Source organism: Balaenoptera musculus, chromosome 17 (genome assembly GCF_009873245.2).
Source record: "Balaenoptera musculus isolate JJ_BM4_2016_0621 chromosome 17, mBalMus1.pri.v3, whole genome shotgun sequence".
In the NCBI taxonomy this organism is placed as follows: Eukaryota; Metazoa; Chordata; class Mammalia; order Artiodactyla; family Balaenopteridae; genus Balaenoptera; species Balaenoptera musculus.
Window position 1 is genome coordinate 16790907 of NC_045801.1, and position 6000 is coordinate 16796906.

General features: G+C 52.8%; 1 protein-coding gene across 3 annotated transcripts in view; it reads right to left on the minus strand.

Moving 5' to 3' along the window:
- Window positions 1-2916, minus strand: part of ZHX2 (zinc fingers and homeoboxes 2) — a 170685-nt gene extending 167769 nt beyond the window's left edge. For all 3 annotated transcript variants that reach the window (XM_036830650.1, XM_036830646.1, XM_036830647.1), the window contains exon 1: window positions 2455-2916. The gene's annotated coding sequence lies outside the window, so the exon portion shown is untranslated. The remainder of the gene's footprint in view (window positions 1-2454) is intronic.
- Between the last annotated feature and the right edge of the window lie 3084 nt (window positions 2917-6000).

Sequence of the window (6000 nt, forward strand, 5' to 3'; positions counted from 1 at the left end):
TCACCTCTCTGAGCTTCAGTTTCTTCCACGCTAAACTTGGGATAATAATAGTATTTATCTCATAGGGTTATGGTGAGAATTAAATGATAAAGCATGTAAAATATATAGCATTATGCCCGGCATACTGAAACAGTGTTAGCAATTGTTATCAAACACCGTCATTATTCTTTTTGTCAAATGCATGGCCTCCCACTGAATCACATGGTCCTGATGTGGATGGGACGCTTGGGGTGGGGTTGCCTTTTGGCACGTCAAGGTACACTGCATTTACATTGGGAGAATACTTTCCTTGAGTGCCAACGAACATTTGTGGCATTTTGATTTTTTCCTTTAAACGGGGATTAGCTAATATATCCGATTTACCCCAGAACGCTGGCCTCCAAATTTTCCCCTTAAAAGCTATTAACTTCAAGTGGATCCTTAGTTGACACCAAACCTGGCCGGAAGGTATGCGTGCACGTGAGAACAATCACAAAGCAGAGTGTTTAAACAGCAATGATATTCCCACAGATCGCGGATCCAGTCACTGTCGGTGACACATTTCAATCTAGCTTGTAGATTTCCCCTCTTTGGCCTTAAAAGAAGATGTGTATACAGCTTTATATAACTTTCCCTTTAAACTTAAACCGTTATGTTAGTCCCATTCAAGCACTTGACGGCTCCATTCATCTATTTTTACCATTAAACATGCCATTTTACAAGATATTTATTCCACTTGGTTGTCATCTAAATGCTTTTTGACATTACTGCCCCGGGACTCAAGTTCTTTAACTAACTGCCCTCATAAATAGAAAATCCCCTTTTGACGGAAATCTTGAAGAGCTCTCTGAACCTTACTCTCTTCACTTCAACAGGCATTAATTTCTGCTCTACATAAAGGAGTGAGAGTGTGTGTGTGAGTGTGTGTGTGTGTATGTGTGTGTTTTAAGAGGGTAACTGTGGGAGGCCTGAGTGACCCAAGGGATGAAGGGGAGGGATGCCTGATCCCCAAATCCTGCCCAACTGGGCCTGCCTCAGACTTGGGGAGCTGCTAACTTGGAGACAGAAGGCGATCATCAGGGAGCAGGTAGGGCAGAACTCTAGGGCCTGAAGAGACTTGGTGATCCCTGGGGCCCAAGCTGGGCAGCGACACTTTCAAAGGGGAGGGGTCCAGGGAAAGTCATTATTTCCTCACCTTCCTCCTCCCCCACCTCCCAGACAAACAAAAGGCCATCTCGGCAATAGCTGAAGGCAGAGAGACCCCACTGGCTTTGAAGCCGATCCATCAGGTGGAAGCCTGAGCAAATCACAACTCGGCTTCCCGGCAAGTTTTCTCCGCAGCCTAACACACCACCCTTCTGCTCCCGGTCCTCCGCCGCCGCCTCCCGAGCTCCGCACAGCGACGAGGCCGAGGGGACCGTGCTGTGATGCTCACTGGTTTCCAACTTTCCACTCCTCTCCCAGCCTCCTGCAGAGCGGCTGGGAAAGGGGCAAGTTTGCAAAGGCGAAGATACCAAGTCCTGGGGACGCCACAAAGGAGCCGCAACACCAACAAAGATGAACCTCTCGTGGGGCAGACGAAAAGCGCCAGCTGCCGTTCCGGGGGGCGATCGTGGGCTTGGGCGGGCAGAGGCGGGCCGCGGGCAGCCGGGCCCGGGGGTCCCCAGGGTCCCCCGCCGCCCCTCCCCACGCGGGCTCCCCGGCACCTGAGCGGGGCGTGGGGACAGCGCCGCACTCCGGCCCGGCCCCCGGCAGGTAGCTCGGCCGCCCGCCCGCCCGCGCCGCGCGCCTGCAGCCAGCAGGAGCGCGGAGAGGAGAGGCAGCCTCAACCCACGGCGTCATGCTTCCTGCCACCACATTACGGCGAATCGTCACCGGGAGAGGGGAGAAGAGGGGAGAGCGGGGGAGGGAGGGGAGCACACACACGCAGGCCCCCGCCTGCCAGACCCCGCGGAGCCGGGGCCACGTCCCGGTGGAGTCCCCGCGGGACCGGCCCCGTTCGCACAAAGCGCCGCAGTTTGGCCGAGGAGGGAGGGAGCCGGCCACGAAATAAATAAATAAAAACAGAGTCGGGTCTACGTAACGCCCTGTCGAAAGCGGACGCCATATTTTTTTGTGGCTTATGTCGACATAGGGAAACGTAGACATGTTTTTCCTCCTCCTCCTCCTCCTCGGTCTGCCTCCCATTGATCCAAACTTGTAATCAAAACTCTTTAAAAAAAATCTCCCCCACCTCTGGATCCTCTGATCTCCTCCTACCCGCAAAAAGAGCCTGCACCCTCCCTCCCGCCCCCCCCCTTCCAATCGCAAACCCGGCCAAGTCCCATTAACAACACATTTTCGGGAGCCGCGGCGGCGGCGGCGGCTGCGGCAGCGGTGGGAAAGTTGGGCTGGAGTGGCCGGTGCCCGGCGTGCGGGGCTTGGGGCCGGCGGCGCCGGGCGGGGGGTGCTCCGCGCCGGGGCGAAGTTTCTTACCTGCGCCGGGGCTGGGAACGCGGAGACCCGGGCTGGGAACGCGGAGACGCGGCACGGCCGTTCCAAAATGGAACTCTGCTGGCTCCCCCCACCTACTCCCCACTCCCCACCGGGCGCCCGGCTCGGGCTCCGTGGGAAAGAGGGGGAAAGCCAGCCTGCCAGACAGACAGACAGAAGAAGCCCCCGTTCGGAGAACAGTGGCCAAAATTTTTAGAAAGAAAGAAAAAAAAAAAAAGAAAAAAAAAAAGAAGGAAAAAAAAAAAGGGGAAAAAAATGTCTCGATCAGTGGGGAATCTACGCCAAAACCCACATGATCTGTAACGTCAGCATGCGTATTTGCATACGATACCACCACCCGAGCTGCCACCCGGGCTCGGGTTCCGCAGAAAGTTACAAAGTGAAATTCAGCCCCCTCCGGAGACGCCGGCGAAATGTCATTTTCAGGCGGGAGCTGGGGGGGAAGCTAGCCCTAAAGGCGCTGGTTACTAGCCAAGGTTGGGGGGAGGGCAGTAAATTAACTTAAAAGTCTGAGCCCAGTAACGGACTCGGTGGAATTTCTGCGAGGGGAGGAGGGGGAGGCGCGAGCGAGATCATTGAATATTAAGCAGGACCCGGCGCGGCGGCCGCGGCCGAACCCTCCCGGTGCAATACCCATTTTCTTTATGAAAAGTTCAAGGTGTCACTGATGAGCTCAACAAACTGTTGATCTTGACCACGTGGAGTGGCAGACGGAGGGACCGCGGGGCTCGGCTGCTCGCCCCGAGCCGGCGGCACCCGGGATCCCGCGTTCCTGCCGCAGCCCAAGGGGCAGCGCGAGGGTGGGGCTGCCGCGCGCCCCCGGCTCTGCCTGCTCTTTCTCCCGCCTTCGGACTCAAAGAAATAATAATAACTTTAAAAAAAAATTTTTTTTTTTTAAGCGAGACACATTTAACTCCTGGAATAGTAATGAGAGGGCTTGGGGTAGGGAGGGTAAGAAAGAGCCCCCCACTTATATAACGAGTCGAAATTAGATGACTCTTGCTGGAGAGATTCTGAGATTTCCGCTTGCGCCAGGTCTGAGGTTGGTTCAACATCCTCAAACTTTTCCCTTAAGAGCCAATAAACAAACAGACGCCCCGGGAGCTGACTTCAACTCTTGTCGGGCCAGCTTTCGCCGGGATTCTCAGACTTCGAGAAATGCACACCCCTGCGGCGCTCGCAGGGAAGTCCCTCGGAAGCGAGGCGGGTCTCTTTCGGAATTGGGACTCCGGCGTTCCTGGCGGGAGGGCATCCCTAACCGCCGCCGCCCCCTGGATCCCCTCCGGCGCCTGAGAGCAAAGGCGAGTCAGGATCTCGCTGCTCTTCGCCTGCGGCCTCGGCAACCGTGAGCTTGCGTTTTGGGCGCGGCGTTCCTGCAACAGCGCTCAGCTACGGAGCTCTAAGGGATCTGGGATTCAGGGGACGCTTTGGAATCTCCCGGAGAGCAACCTGTCTGCGCCGCCCGCTCCTGCCCGGGTGGACCAGTTTCTCCTCCGTGGGCATCTCGGCTCGTTAGCATCTCCCAGGTGTGAGCTGAGCGCGAGCGCGCACGAGCCAAGCGGGGGCAAGGGGATACTGTCTGGGGTCCACTTTTGACGTCCGAGCGCAGCGAGGAGACAAAGGGAGCCTGGGGCTGGGGGGCTCAGCGGAGTCCCCGCCTGCCCTGAAGATGAGCAGGAGCGGAGTGTCGGGGCTTCCTGGCCACAGCCTTTGCTCCGGGGAATTAGAACGAACTCTAGCGGCGGCTTGCGACGCGGCTGTGGGCGCGAGGGCAGCAACAGGTGGCCGTGTACGGCGGAGTGGCTGGAGGCGAGGACGGGGACTGGGGTGAAAACGGCTGGCTCTGGGGCTGACTGCGAGGCCAACGCACCTGGAGACCTTTTGGCATTTTCGTTTCCTAGGATGAGGAGAAGAAAGTAGCCACAAAGTTTTCCTAGGGTCTCTCCTAGGGCTCCAATTTCTCTGACAGAACCCCTTCTTTGGGTCCCCAGAAATTTCTGCAATAAAAATAAAAATAGCTCATATGCAAAACTTTCTTACTGGCTTGCACCTGTTTGTTCCGTTATTGCTGAGGTAGGGTTTGTTTGTTTGTTAGTTAACGGTGCATAAAACTAGGTCCTGGCCTTGGAGGGGGTCTCTCGCGAGGTGCTCTCCTACCTGAGAGGCGAACTGCCCTGGCCGGGTCTTAAAGGATTCCGTTAAGAACTTCCTGTATGACTATGATCCGGTTAGTGTCGCATCTTTCCCAAACTCATTTGATACCTACCGTCTAAAATCCTAATCTACTTGCCATCAATATCGGAATTTAGGGATGCAGATTTTTTGTTCTTCCCTCAAGGCTGTGTCTGAAGAGTGAAAGAAAAAGACCCCTCCCCCCGCAACTCTAATATTTTTGTATCGCTTACTCTTGACTCTTCCAGGTCATCCCACCGTTTCCCCACCTTCCCTTGAAAATAACTACGGTTCTTACTTTGTTTCCATGGAAATTACTGAAACCTTAAGGAAGCTATTCCTGTTTTGAGGCGGCACCTCCTTTTGCTGGTCAACCACTTAGGAGGGGGTTCTATAAGCCAGATTTCCTCCGCCTCCGCCTCAGTACCACCTACTTCTGGCTGGGCCAGCGAGTAATAGGATGGAAGGGTCAGGATTGAGCCAAGCAGGGTAAACCCTCTGGACTGTCCACTGACTTCTCATGTCTTCAGGGCACTTGGATCTCAAGTGGGGGGCCTTTGATGACTGCAGTATCTTTAAATTGTTCAAAGTTTAGCATGGACTGAACCTTCACTATATAAACAAACAGGAGGGGATAAAACAAGGGTGACTTTTGCATCAAGTGCTATGATTTCAGTTTGCTTTATGTATAGGTGGAGTAGACAGACCCTTATCTGATATGATCCAGGAGATTTGGAACCAATAATTGTAGGGATAATGCTTATTGAGTGCTTTGTATACATACACTGGTAGCTACTTAATCTTTTTTTTTTTTTTTTTTACTAAAATGTAGTTGACTTACAACATTGTATTAGTCTCAGGTGTACAGTACTTAATCTTTACAACAACCCTAACAGGCAACGATTCTCCAAGTGTTTTGTCTTAGGTCCCTTTAGACTCTTAAAATTATTGAGGACCCTGAGTAGCTTTTGTTTACGTGAGTTACATACATCTTGATATTTACCATGTTAGAAATTGAACTGAAAAAACAAATGAAAGCACAGGAATTTACAAACACACTTTCTGTTAGTCATGGGAGCAATGATACTATGACATGTCATGTAGCCTCTGGAAAACTACTGTATACTTGAGAAAAAATAAGAGTGAAAAGGGCAAGTAATGTTTTAGCCCTATCACCAAAGTAAATTTTACCTTGAAGACCCCTGAAAGGGTCTTGGGGCCCTCCAGGATCCCTGGATAATATTTTGAGAAACACCGTTATGGTAAGTTATTGTTATGTGCATTTTACAGGTGAGGAAGCCAAGTCTCTTAGAAATGTAGTAAGTTGCCCAGGGCAAATGCAGGGAGCAAGGATTT